The following is a 13,893-nucleotide window of genomic DNA, read 5'->3' as shown; positions in this document are numbered from 1 at the left end:
GGTAAAGATATCACACATTATCCCAGCAAGAGCCCAGCAGCCCTTCCGAATCCAGCTTTCCGAAATCCCAGTATATAACCATAGTGATGTGAAAATTCTCAGTGGAAAAGCGTGGTATACAGAAAACTTTTATCTCACCCTGATGTGAAAATGACTGGGGTATACTGCTAGCTAAGGTGAAAACGATAGGAATATACTGCTAATAAGGTAATCTGAGAATGCTTGGTGTATACTGCTAATTATAGATGATGAGAAATGCTTTAAAGAAAAAAAAATGCATAGTATATAATGTTAAATAAAGATGATGTGAAAATGATAAGTGAAATTGTTCGGTAGGCACTGTAATGTTAACTTAATATTACGGTATGTAATGTTAACTAAATATTCGGTATATAAAGTCAGCTAAAGGTGATGTGAAAATGCCCGGTGAAGTATTCGATGAAAATGTTTGGTATATAGTATTTACATAAAGGTGATTTGTAAATGCTCGTCACAAATCCTGACTGAAAGTGGTGTAGAAATGCTCAACATGATAACCTAAGGCAAACTAAGTCGATGCGAAACCCCTCAATACATAATGGTAGCTATATTGTAGGTGATGTGAATATGCTCAGTATATGATTCTAGATAAAGGCGGTGTGAAAAAAACTCAGTCTAAAATGCAACTTAAAGGTGAAGTAAAAATATGTCCTAAAATGCTGAATATAAGTGGCATGAAAATGCTCAGTGTAAAAGGATATCCAAACGCGACGTGAAAATGCTCGTTCTTAAAGGGTAATTGAAAGTGATGTGAAATTGATTTGTACATGATGCTAAATGACGTGAAGATGATCCGTATATAATGCTAAATGATATGAAAATGGTCACATAAGATGCAAACTAAATGGCGTGAAAATGAACACTGCATAATGCTACCTAAGTGCAGTGAAAATGATCGATATACAGTAAATGCTGACTGGACGAAAAAAAAAAAAAAAAAAAAAAAAAAGTGATATACAGGGTGATTCAAAAGTCTCCATATATAGGAAAAGTTCTCACTTTTTCTTGACAAACTGTCACTTTATTCACAAAACATACTCTACATACAGTAGTTGCCATTACTTTTGAAAGCAATTGCTGATGCGTCTCTCCCATTCATAGTGAACTGACTCGCGTTAACACATCTGGTAGTCTAGGAGGTACAATACCTGAAAAGAAAGACAAATTATTCATATGTGTAGAGACTTTTGGACCATCCTATATAATAAACAAAGAGTGATGTGAAGAAGCCTGATGTTAATGGCTAACTTAGGCTTAACGATAATCTGGGGGAAAAAAAAAAAAAAAAGGACATGAAGTGAGAATATTTAGCATAAAAGGCTAGCTAAGACTCCGAATAAAACAGTAAAATGTGAAATGCTCTATATAAGTGACTAATTGAAGTCCAGAAAAGAGTAACAAAGACTTAACATAAAAGGTTCAATAATGCTTTCGTGACAAACGTGAACTGAAAAGACACTAAAGACTGAAACTGTTCGAGATCTCTCAGCCTGCGTTTCTATCTGCCTGTCTTTCTTTGGCTGAAAAGGCCAGAAAGACTGAATGTGTTCGTTATCTATCTATCTATTTGTGATTCGAAGAGGCAACACATAATTCAAATGTTCGGTATCTATCTACCCATCTCTGTGTATAAATGTTTATCCGTGGTCTGTAAACATCTTTAAACTAAAGGCATTCCGTATCTGTTCTTCTATATATCCATCTATGTGTTTGTGATCTGAATAGGCTGTACAGACTGAGTATGCTCTGTTTACAGCGATATTTAATACGTTCTTGCCAATGGTGACCAAAAGGTGCTGCCAAAACTAGACAATGCTTCGTAAGTAAAGATGACTAAAACTTCAAATCCTCCGCCCGTATTCACAAGCTTACCACCAGTTCCCTCTCGTAACTAAGATTTGTTTCTGCAGAACGAACGAGGCATAGGAAGACTGCATTTAGAAGTCGTTCCTGCAAAGATAAAGAAATAAAAATAGCGTATTCGTCGACTGCGTACCTGCGTCGTCTGGAATAAACGTCAGTAGGAAAGTCATCACAAAAAGAGGTAAAAAAGGCCTACAATTTTCCACTTCAGGTACTGTTACACCCATTCTTTTTGGTTATATTAGCCATACTCAGCCCCACTAGAAGCAGTCAAGGTCCATTTTATATCTATTCTGGTCCAGTCAGCTCTATTTTGGTACATTAATTTCACTTCAGCTTCATTTTGATCCCAACAGGTTCACTTATGTTCACCATCATCAAGGTTCAGTCAGGTCCAACACATCCACTATAGTTATTTCAGGTATGTTTTGGCCAATTTCAGTTTAATTGCGGTCATTCAGATTATTTAGGCTCATTCAGTTCCTTCACATCCATTCAGGCCGTCAGATCACCTGGGGTCCGTCCAAGGCCACGCAGGTCCAGTCCAGGTTTTCACATCCATTATGGCACAGTCAGATCAGTGGACAGTTCCAGTCACATCCATCCAAGTCAGCTTACATTCGTTTCAGTTTACTTCAGTCGTGTTCTTCCCACGTAGATCAATTCAAGACTACTGCACTCAGTTAAGGTTCTTTTCTAGACACCTCAGTCCCATCATGTAAATGTAGGTCACGGAAATACATTCATGTCATGTTTATGGAAGTGTGTGCCAACAAGGCCTATGTTTATCGCGTAAGATCAAGCCAGGTTAATTTCGATCCATAAAGGTCAGTTCAGGGTCACTCAGGTTCGGTTAAGTTCACTATGGCCACTCTGTGTTCATCTAGGTCCTCTACCTCTGATGGGAGTGATGGAAGGGAATACCTTCACGTGATGGCACCGATTTGATCGGGCGGTGGAGTTGACAAGTGATACAAGCGTCCCTCAGTCTCTTCCCTATCCTCCGAGCGGAGGAGAAAGGACTCTTGGAAATAGGCAACATAAGTCTGAAGTCCACTGGGTTCACAACCGGATGAACCTGGGCTTGCAACTACTACTACTATTAATACTTCTACTACTACTACAACTGCTACTACTACCTCTAAATCGACTGTCAGAATAAATCAGAGTCACTGAGTGCCATTCGGAGCCATTTAGGTACAGCCATGTTCGTTCATGCCACTTCAGATTCAGTCAGGCCAGTCACAGCCATTTTCGCCTAGTCAGGTCATTTCAGGTCAGTTTAGGGTAACTCGTGTCCATTTGGTCACTTCAGGACCTTCATAGTCTTCCAGGCTCAACCAGGTCCATTCAGAGCCAGTTAGTTCCATTCAGGGCCTTGATACCCAAAGGAGCCGTATTAGGTCAATTTAGGTTCACTTACATCCATTCATGCCAACTTCCGTCCATTCTAGCAATTACACTCCATTTCAGTCATATTCATACTCTAGCTGATCAGTTAAAATTAGGTCCTTTCGGGTCACATCAGGTCCATCAAGATGTTTTAGGCCGCTGTAGATTGATCAGTCCAGGTTATGTCCGTGAAGGTGTGTAAAACAATATACTGTGATAATAATCATCATCATCCAATCCTACATTGCCCCATGAGGAGCGTAGGAGCCCGGGGCTAGGCAGTTGGTCCCGACATTTAAGATGAGAGTGACCAGCCTCACTCATCCCTGAGTGGCATTACATGAGCAATCAACCCCAAACACCCATTGGATATAAACCTTCACCGGCTCAGTCCGACTGGAGCGCAATAATTACCCACTAAACCACCAGGTGCCAAAATTTGGTCATATGGTTACCACCCAGGGTAGTAAATGGTTTCCTGGTGCACAGGAAACCATTTGGCGTGTCACTCAGTGTAGAGTCACCCACAGGCTGAAGGAAGTGGAAAGAATGATGGAAAGAAAGACAGAAGAGGGAGTGTAAAGTCACCCGCAGGCAGAAGGACAAGGAAAGAATAAAGGAAAGAAAGACAGAAGAGAATGGAAGGAAAGAAAGATGGATAGGAAAGGGCAGACACCCGAGAGCAGCACTACAATGAGTGAGTGGATGGTAGCGCCCCCACCTACCACAAATAATAATAATAATAATAATAATAATAATAATAATAATAATGTAGCTGTATCGGTGCAGCGGTTGTGGAGATGATAATCCAGGTCTTTCAGTTCCTTTCAGGCTCCTTTAGGTCCACCAGTTCGATTCAAGTCAGTATTTATCATTTCACTTAGGCCTGTGAAAGCGTGTGCCAAAAATCAGCGCTATGGATTTTGAGATATATCGAATCAGGCGTTTTAGGACGGGGTGGAATGGACAGAGGCGAGTTCATGGTGGGTGGTGGGTCGAATTGGAGACATTATACTCTGCAAAAGTGAGCGTTGTACGTTGGCCAGTATGAGCATAGTTATAGATGAATTCAAAATATATTCCACAGAGAGAGAGAGACGCAATTAAATAGGTGGCCTCTTGTCAGCTCTTGCAAGTGTTCACGGTACACCCTCAGGGGTAACAACATTCAACAAGCTGAGGCCAATTGAGAACAGTTCAAAAAAGCAGACCCGAGGCATTTAAGACTTAGAGGAGGGTGGGTCGCATTCTTGGAGGATTTAAAACACTGAGGTGCAGCCAAGTGAGACAGTGAAAGAACTAAAACTATTTACCACGAGGATGTGTGTGAGACGTCAGGCTATAACTGGACATAAACTAACACTGGAATGCCACCAAAAATGAATACTAATCAAATAAATAAATAAATAAATGTCTACATTAAATATATCGTAAGAAGCGTCATCGTTTGGGGAATCAGTATCAACTCACTGACTACTAACAGTACTCTGGCCTAAACAAAATCGGGTAGTGGCAGCTTGAATAACACACCATATCAGTGGAGGGAGTAATTGTGATATTTTTAATTCATTTAGAACTGGGATAATCCCTCTCCTGAACAAAATCGTTTGACTTTAAACTCTGCAGTCCCACGATCCATTCCTTAATTCATTCTGGCCCCAAACGACTTTATTCACCTTAGAAAAAACGAGGTGAGTGAGATATGCCTTTCACTAATACACCACAATGGTCTCCCTTAAGATAATAAATCTGTCCAATAATAACAAGAATAAATCATTAATATGTCACCTAATTCGAGGGCTCACCCTGAAAATAAATTACCAAAGTGCCGTCCACGACCTCGTAAAACTAATCGAGATATCATATAACTCACCCAGCGCTTCGATTTCTCTCAGCTGAACAAAATCGTCTGGGATTACCTTGAACGTGAAATGATACGTAAGACAGTGCATCTTTGATAGAGGAAATAGGCTGTTAATTAACCCCTTCACTATGATACATCCTCATTAAACGAGGCAGCAGAAGCAGCTGTGGTGGCGGTAGTTGTAGTAGCAGTAGTAGCCCCAGGTCATCTGAAACGTCAATCCGATGAACTTGAAGGCTGGAATTGCCCTTTTCCGGCAGCCCAAATCGTTTTTTTGGAGGATAGGAAGGGAGATAAAGGACGTTTATATAAATGGGCAGTGGATCCGTCTGGTTGCGAGTTAACATTACAAGTTAATATATCCATAACGTTACCATATTTCAAATGTATAATATTGCAACAGAATATTCAGGACATAAAATGAGTAGCAAAGAGTGCGCGGCCGAAAACTGTGACCAGTGCCTTGGGAAAATAAACATGAATTACAAAATATGTCGATGGTGAAAAATAACAGAGCTGGGCTGAGCTTCACAGACATGGTGACAATTATTTTCCTGCCATGTGATTTGTTTTGCAGGAAGAACAAGGGACATGAGTAGACTTGGCACTCTCCCTCACCTTGTCCTTCCTGCAGAATTTATATCACAGTTACGCCACGAATCTGACAGCAAGTTTATGAAATCTCGACCCTAAAATGTCTATTATAGTTCTTTCACCTTAGCTTGACCCACATTTTCGTCTTTAGTAGTTATTGCATGTAATTCAGAGACAGAAGACTATGCTATGGCTCTGCATCCCATCCGTAGCACTTCCTCGTGACTAGCATCATATTTTAGCATTTCACAATTGTTAAAACTCAGCAACAAAAAGGAGATATAGAAATTTTGGGCCAAGTTAAGGTAAAAAGATTATAACTTCTGCTCGATGACGCCTTCCAGATATTCTTCTTGCTAACACTGAGCAATTTTACCAGGCTCGGGAGGAACTTTTTGAACTAGTGAGAGTAGATATAGCCTTCATAAGCCCTCACATTGGTATGGTGCTCAAAATCTAGGACAAATAAATAAATAAATAATAATAATAATCTGGTGGACACAGTAAATAAATAAACAAAATAAAAATAAATACATGGTGAAAACAGACTAACCTCAGCTCCTATAGTCACTCAAGATTCATCCAGTCAAGACAAGTGGCACAGAAAGCTTCGTAAAACCTGTACCTTACCGAATTATTTAGCATATGAGGCATTAACTTTCTATTGTGTATTGTTTATATCACTGTAATATCGACATAATGAGATGATGCTGAGGTGCTGAGTATATCGCTAAGGTAAATGTGTTCCGAAATTTCCAAAACCACTGAGAATATGTTTTGCCAAGAGAGAGAGAGAGAGAGAGAGCGTAAAAAATTACTGAAAATATTGGAGACATCCCTGACAACACTTAAAGAGATGAGAGAAAACAACGTAGAATTAGCGTTTGAAATTCACAGTGCACTATTATCACATCTTGATCAAAGTACGAGAGAATTTTAGCGAAATGTAAAATCAGTGCGCTAAGAAAAACAAAAAGAACAATTATAGAAAACTGGTGCTAATTATTTACTGAAAAGCTGTGACCCAATCAGTGACTGCTGCTCCAGCAATTCTGTGTTTCAACAAAGAATCATGACTTTACTGAAAACACAAACCCTTAGTAGAAATAAATAGTCCCGTGTATAATCTGGTATAAGCCAGTATGCAGAGAGAGAGAGAGAGAGAGAGAGAGAGAGAGAGAGAGAGAGAGAGAGAACATGGAAATCTAATACCATATTTCAAAACAAATTGTTGTGGTGCATCATGTGGTAATCATTTTAAAGGCCTGTATCATAAATCTCATAAAACCTTTCACTCACAACCAGCCATACCATATTTCACCTCCCTTACCTGGATAATGGTGAGTTACTGATTAAGGAGCATGGCGGGTGGCGTAAAAGGAGGAGTAAGGGGTATGACACCATTACCGAAACTTTTAAGATCAGGGTACAGTTGCATTGGTGGCGCCTCCTCCCAACCCACAGCCCCGTCCACAAAGTACACCTATCGATATACAAATATTTTAAACTCTGGTACCATGACATCTTACATATTTTATTCTTGCCATCACCAGTTCATTATTTCAGCTCAAGAGAGAACCCTAGGACTAAAGAGGTTAAATGCAATCCTCTCAAAACCCTTCAATAAGATGTCCTCTTGTCTATTTGCCCTTCACACCACCTGGCGATTATATGTGGCTGAGAAGAGGGCCGTCGCACTGATGGCGTTGGGTGTTCAGACAATAAACCATTCTGGAGGCGACAGCTGGCGGGGGAGGAGGGGGTGGGGCAGTGTAGTGGTGATGCTTGCGTTGGGGTGGCTAAATTTGCCCGTGCTTCCTCCACAACACGCGCATTATAGAGGGAGTTGGGAAAGTCCCTGTGCAGTTAAAGAAAATATCATACCTTACACCGCCCCGCCACATAAAATACTGCCAAGCTTCGGGATTGTGCCTCTTAAACTTCACACTCCCACACCACACTTCACACTGCTAAGCTTCACAGTTCTACTTCATACACATTACACTACCTCACCACACTTCTCACTGCTAAGCTTTACTCTTCTATATCCTACACATCACACTGCCACAACACACTTCACATTGCCAATCTTTACTCTTCAATCTCACGTACATCACACTGCCACGCCACGCTTCATACTGCTAAGCTTCAGAATTCTGCCTCATACACCTCATTTGACACACTTCACCATGATATACTACATTTGTTCCTCTCATTGCCATATTTCACACTTATATCTCACACTACTTCACTTCACACCTCCAAACAATAACAATGATACACCTTAGACATAGCACACTGCCACACCTCACATTTCCATACTTCATTCGCATCTCACACTCACATTTCATACTATCAGACATTACACTGCCAGACCTTACATACACAAAGCACATTACTACACACACACACACACACACACACACACACACACACACACACACACACACGTACGAGAGCGCGCGCGAATACACACGGTCCTAGCATATACTCAAGCTCATCCAACTAAGTACAACATACAGACATCCTTACACATTAACGCACAGACGTAAAAATGAGATGAATAATTTTTTTACACGCTCGGAGTACCGAACCAATAAAGCAAGATTAGAATCTTCTCATCCTCTAATATTACTACTGGTGATTATAACGCGATTCTACTGCGTTACGAAAGCTTCCTTTCAAACTTCAACCCACGCAGTTCAGGTTAAAATGCTGCAGATTTTTTATGACTGGAAGATACCTGTAGTCTGGTGAGTGGATATATATATATATATATATATATATATATGTGTGTGTGTGTGTGTGTGTGTGTGTGTGTGTGTATAAATATATAAAGTATTGTGATAGTGTTAAGGAACTTCTGACCACATTTATATGTGTATGTGCAAATGTCGGATCAGGCCACCTTTCGTGATAAAAGTCTAACCTGAATCTAAACTTTGTGCAGTAAAAGAATAATTTCGAATGAGTTTATTTCCGAGAATTCGCTAATAAGGGAAGTGTGAACACGAAACGTGTGGAGCTAAAGGCCGGATTTTTAGCGCGTTATTTTGATCATGTCGTGTAGCCAAGTTGGTTCCCAACGTCACTTACTACCCGGGTGGAGTTGGCAGGTCACATCAGCTTATTACGACCAACATCTCCCTCACTCGCCCCTCTTCCCCACCGCCTCCTCCACTCCCAGTTCAACCATGGTGTCTGAGTCACACGCTGGAGTTTAATAAAACTGCTGAGGGGATATTCATGACCAACAGCTGAATCTTTAGCAGATATAGCTGAGTTATAGAAAGTAATGAAAAATATTTAACGCTGTCCAGCTAACCCATTGACTGTTATCCCCCAGCTAAATAAATCATCTAACAGCAGATAAGACAAGATGCCCTGATAGTAGCCATATTGAAATAGTTACAATCTTATAACTTGTAAAGAGTAAAACACTGTACCACAACAATCCGTGACTCAGCGGACCTTTCAAAGCTGATCCAGTAATTAATCTAATGTACGGCTGAAGGACGTGTCCCACACACCAGCACGTCAGCATTCTGCCAACATGTTTTTCTTCCGGAAGCCGGCGAGCCACAAGTTAGTTTTTACCAGCGACAAACCTCAATGACGTACTAAACGGAGATGTTGGTAATGTGGCGGAGAGGGGAGGGGTGGGGCAGAGCTACTGTCACATATTTTTCCTTCACTACGTCTCAGAGACAAATTTCTGGGAAGGTGCGAATAGGAGCGAGTTGTGTTGTGATCATATCTCAAATACATTCCGAAAGGCTGAAAGTCCGCAAGTTTAGCAGCATTGATGATGATGATGGTGATGATGATGATGATGATGATGATGATGATGATGATAAGTGCTATCGTTCCTGCTTTAAAAAATAAAACGAGTACAGTAGTATTACTTCTGAAAATAAGCAACAGTTATTACCATCCATTCATCCATGACCTTGTTCTTTTATTCCTTATTAAGAAGCATGGGGCACTCAATATAGACATTTAAAGCGAGACTGACTATACTAATGTTAGTTGAAATTGACCTAAAAATGCCATCTCTCTCTCTTCAGTACCGAGATGCAGCAAAGGTTTAACACTTGAATATGATGCTAGTCACGAAAAAGTGCTAAGGAAAGTATGTAAAATCGCAAAAAGTATCCTTTTCTGCCACTGACCTGCTGGAAATATGGTACAAAATGACGAAAACCTGGGCCAAATAAATCTGAAATGTAGTTGTTCGACCCTGAACGGCATTATATGAGCAATGAATCCTAACTATCGCTCGGATTTAAACCCTTCAGGGCTACTTCCAGTTAGTTGCCTTAACCCACTAGCCCACCAGGCGTTATTAAGGATTTTATGATTATTATTCAGCACAGTAAACAGTTTTCTGGGTTAAAGGAAAGCATCTCCCTTGTCCGCCAGTGCAGAGTCTCCAAAAGGTTACTTTGCTGTGTGTTTATATGGTTATATAGTTATATGGTTTGCAATCAGTGCAATAAATGGTTTTCTGGGCTAAAGGAAACTATCTACCTTATCACTCAGTTTAGAGTTACCTCAAGGTACCCATACATGAAGTAAGTGGGTGGTGAGCGTCCCCTTTTACCACCAATAATTGTATACTGTAAGTCATTGAAATGGCAGCCGTAACCATAAGCCTGACCACAACACTACGGAGGTGGTACCGTGTGGTGGGCCAGGGACAGTGGTGGGGGTGGGCGAAATGCCAGCGCCACCACCCCACCACTCACTGGTACACACCATATATATTATGGTGGTGTAGTCAGACTGAAAGTTTGATCTCTCCAGTAACCAAGGAGACTCCTTGCTACCTCATAACTAAGGCTTGCTGACTTCTTGTAAGCAAGACGTAAGTCGTGAGAACAACTCAGTTTCGGCAATGAAAACAAACTGACTATAGCAGTATTCACGCTGGACCACACCAACACAGCGTTATTCTTGTGAGTTACACAATAATAAAATATTTTTCTTAACCACGAAGTCTAGTGGCTTTTATTTAAGAAAGCATTTGAATACCATGCTGCTTTTCTATGACTAAGTGATAAATGTCAGTGCATTACTCCCCATTCGGTCCACCTCCATTACCATAAACGTAACTTACTTCAGAATGGGTTCATATATCTCTCTTCTTACACCACTCTCTCTCTCTCTCTCTCTCTCTCTCTCATATATATATATATATATATATATATATATATATATATATATATATATATATATATATATATATATATATATGTGTGTGTGTGTGTGTGTGTGTGTGTTATAGCCACAGTTTTTGTCAATACAAAGTCAGACGATACCCGGGTTTCGTCCTACCAAGAAAATCAAGCTTAAAGTGATGGTGTTTTGCGTAGTGTACTTATCATGGCGGAATCTGCCAACCATATAAACATGTCTCACCAAGATTCGAGATACGAATGAATTAACTTGAAATTCTGAGCTTCACCCCGAGCTCTGCCGAGTCAGTCATGCAGACTGAGATTGGCGGTGTGGAGGGCGGTGACGGACTCCCAGCTTTGATTCACACATGCAAGTGACTTTTTTTCTCTCTCATTTATTACCATTATTATTATTATTATTATTATTATTACCTCCCTTTCCTTGGGGGAAGCAGCCTAGGTATATAGATAGATAGATTATTATTATTACCATTATGTATTCATCCATCATCCAGTCTTTTCTTGTCTCATGAAGAGCGTAGAATCGTGGGTCTAGACGACTCAGTGGAAGCATTTTAGACGAAAGTGACCAGTCCCCTTCCTGAGCCCAGTCATGTAAGAAACGCCAGGTTTACCTCTCTCTTTAAACTCACCGGGTCGGGCCACATCCAGTTGGAGCGTCATAACCTTTTATACCACAAATTATTCATTAGTTGGTTATACAGCACTTTGTAAATGCTTTCCTGGATTACGTGACGACCATTTGGCTTGTCATCTATACAGAACATCGAATGAGTGGATGGTGGGCGTCCTAACCTTAGTTATTATTATTATATACACTTACAGCCAGTTTCATATTACCGGTTTCGAGAGCTTGGAGTTAGGTTACCACAGTTCAGAACATTTACTCTATTCGTGGTATTTAGTCTTAGCACGGCCAAACGATTTTACTATGTTTATGGGAGTGTTTTGAGACTGGAGTGGTTATAGACCTAAATAATCCCTTTACTACCGGAGATGCTTCTGAAGCTAAAAAAAAATCGTCTGGTAGAAATCTAATCGTATAAAAAGACGCCGTCATAGTGAAGAGTTTACGAGCAATTGATCAGTCCATCGCTGTGTCCAGAAGTTCCGAAACACTCCCATCAGCCTCCAGGAGATTCGAACTGATGAGAAAAGCAAATGGGTGAGACAAGTAAATGGTGTTAAGCCGAGTGGTTCAACGTATACTCCTATAACTTCATCAATCCCAAGACGTAATTTGTGTGTTATTCTTGCTGATACCCCAATGATTTCATTAATCTTCGGAGAGTCCCTTAGTTGCGAATGTGTTACTGACGGCCATGTCTAACCCCTTGCAGTTCAAAAATACTTTAAGAAAAATATTATATATATATATATATATATATATATAGAGAGAGAGAGAGAGAGAGAGAGAGAGAGAGAGAGAGAGAGAGAGAGAGAGAGAGAGAGAGAGAGAGAGAGAGAATGTAAAAATTCAGCCTTGTGAAGCTGATCAGCATGCACTCTCATCCAGAAAGGTCTAATTCAGTCACGGACATTTATTAATTCTATGTCCAAGCTTTTGAACTAGCGAAACTAGATTCCCATGCATTTGCTTATTGGTGACTGTTTTTAGCAAGACACTGATTCGAGACTGTAAAGGAAGCACTGACTCTGACTGTACCCCTAAATACATTGTTGCCACTCGCACCAGGCGTGACAGAGTAAGAGGGAAACTGGTTACCATACTCGGAAACTTTCTTGACTTTTTTTGTAAAGAAAAAAAAAATCCCTTGTTTATTATACAGTATTTTTATCCTTTCACACGGCTACCAAATACTTCAATGAAGCTAGTGAACTATATGTAAATATTCGTTTTATGTGTTCTCCGCCATTATCCTCTTATTTTCTTTCCTTTTATAAGAATTTTTTTTGTTCATTATCTATAATATATTGATGAAATTGTATACTTTCAGAGTTAGGTTAGTCAGAGTTTATTACCCATCCCCATCCCGGAGGGGCTCGTGGACGGTATTGTTTTCACTCGGTTTGTCTGTCTGTCTGTCTGTCTGTCAACAACTTTACGCGAAAACTGCAGGTGCAATTTTGACTAAAATTACAGAGATGATGGGCTATGGCCTGATCACCTGATCAAATTTTGTGCCAGATTTGGCCAAAGCCCAAGCTGTAGGCCCAAGAAATGAAATTTAAAAAAAAAAAGTAAAAAATCGTTTTTTCGCCATAACTCCTTTCAAATTCGTCATATCGACATGAAACCAAAACCTAAAGATTCATCTATCAAAATTAATCTTCATCCTATAACGTGCCTCATTACATCAGTTGAGCACCCCTACCCCTCTTCCAGTTAGTGGTAGGGGAGTCAATGTCAGGTGGGTCGGACCTAAAATTTCAAATTGGCATAAAATCTTCAATTTTCTCCCGATTTGCTCCAAATCTGATACGTGACATCTTTGACTAGATGTCCTTTTGTGTTTATACGTCATCACCAAAAAGACTGCCGGGGTCGGGTTTGCTGTGCCTCGGTACCGCTTCTTATTTTTTCATTTCGTCCTGAAATGATTGGAGTATTATTTTCTTCGTTTTCAGCGTCTTTATATCCCACAATATCGCTCCTTCAAACGTCACTCGATTTCCTTCCACAGTTCCCTTCCTATCCCCGACAGAATTGTAGACTGCAGGATGAAGGCAATTTAAACCTTCAGTCTAGTGCGCTGACGTTTCCTATGAGCCTGGAACCACAGCTACAGCAATCCATGTCTTCTTGTGGAGGCTACCCTTTGGCTGCTTGGATTCTTTAGACTGAACAAAATCTATCTATCTATGTATTGCCAGACTCCTTAATCCCGTAAGGGGTGGCCACAGACAAATAGCCTCCATGTCGCTCTGTCCCCCGCCATTTGACTGCCTTGCTCCCAGCTCACACACCCCTCTCTCATA

The 13,893-nt window shown here is 40.4% G+C and overlaps 1 protein-coding gene across 5 annotated transcripts in view; it reads left to right on the top strand.

Annotated features, from left to right (window-relative positions):
* The window catches only part of LOC145403990 (protein-lysine N-methyltransferase SMYD4-like), a 36,458-nt gene that overhangs the window by 4,737 nt on the left and 17,828 nt on the right, over positions 1–13,893 (top strand). The window contains exon 1 of one of the 5 annotated variants that reach the window (XM_080275597.1): positions 1,958–2,083. The exons of 3 other annotated variants lie outside the window; for them this stretch is intronic. The gene's annotated coding sequence lies outside the window, so the exon portion shown is untranslated. Of the gene's footprint in view, positions 1–1,957; positions 2,084–10,576; positions 10,711–13,893 lie in introns of those variants that run through there. One more of the 5 variants, XM_080275596.1, reaches the window with a different exon arrangement.

Source organism: Coenobita brevimanus, chromosome 62, assembly GCF_032717465.1.
Source record: "Coenobita brevimanus isolate Jiangsu-jjx chromosome 62, ASM3271746v2, whole genome shotgun sequence".
In the NCBI taxonomy this organism is placed as follows: domain Eukaryota; kingdom Metazoa; phylum Arthropoda; class Malacostraca; order Decapoda; family Coenobitidae; genus Coenobita; species Coenobita brevimanus.
The sequence above is the reverse complement of the archived record's forward strand: the minus strand, read 5'-3'. Positions and strand labels throughout refer to the sequence as shown.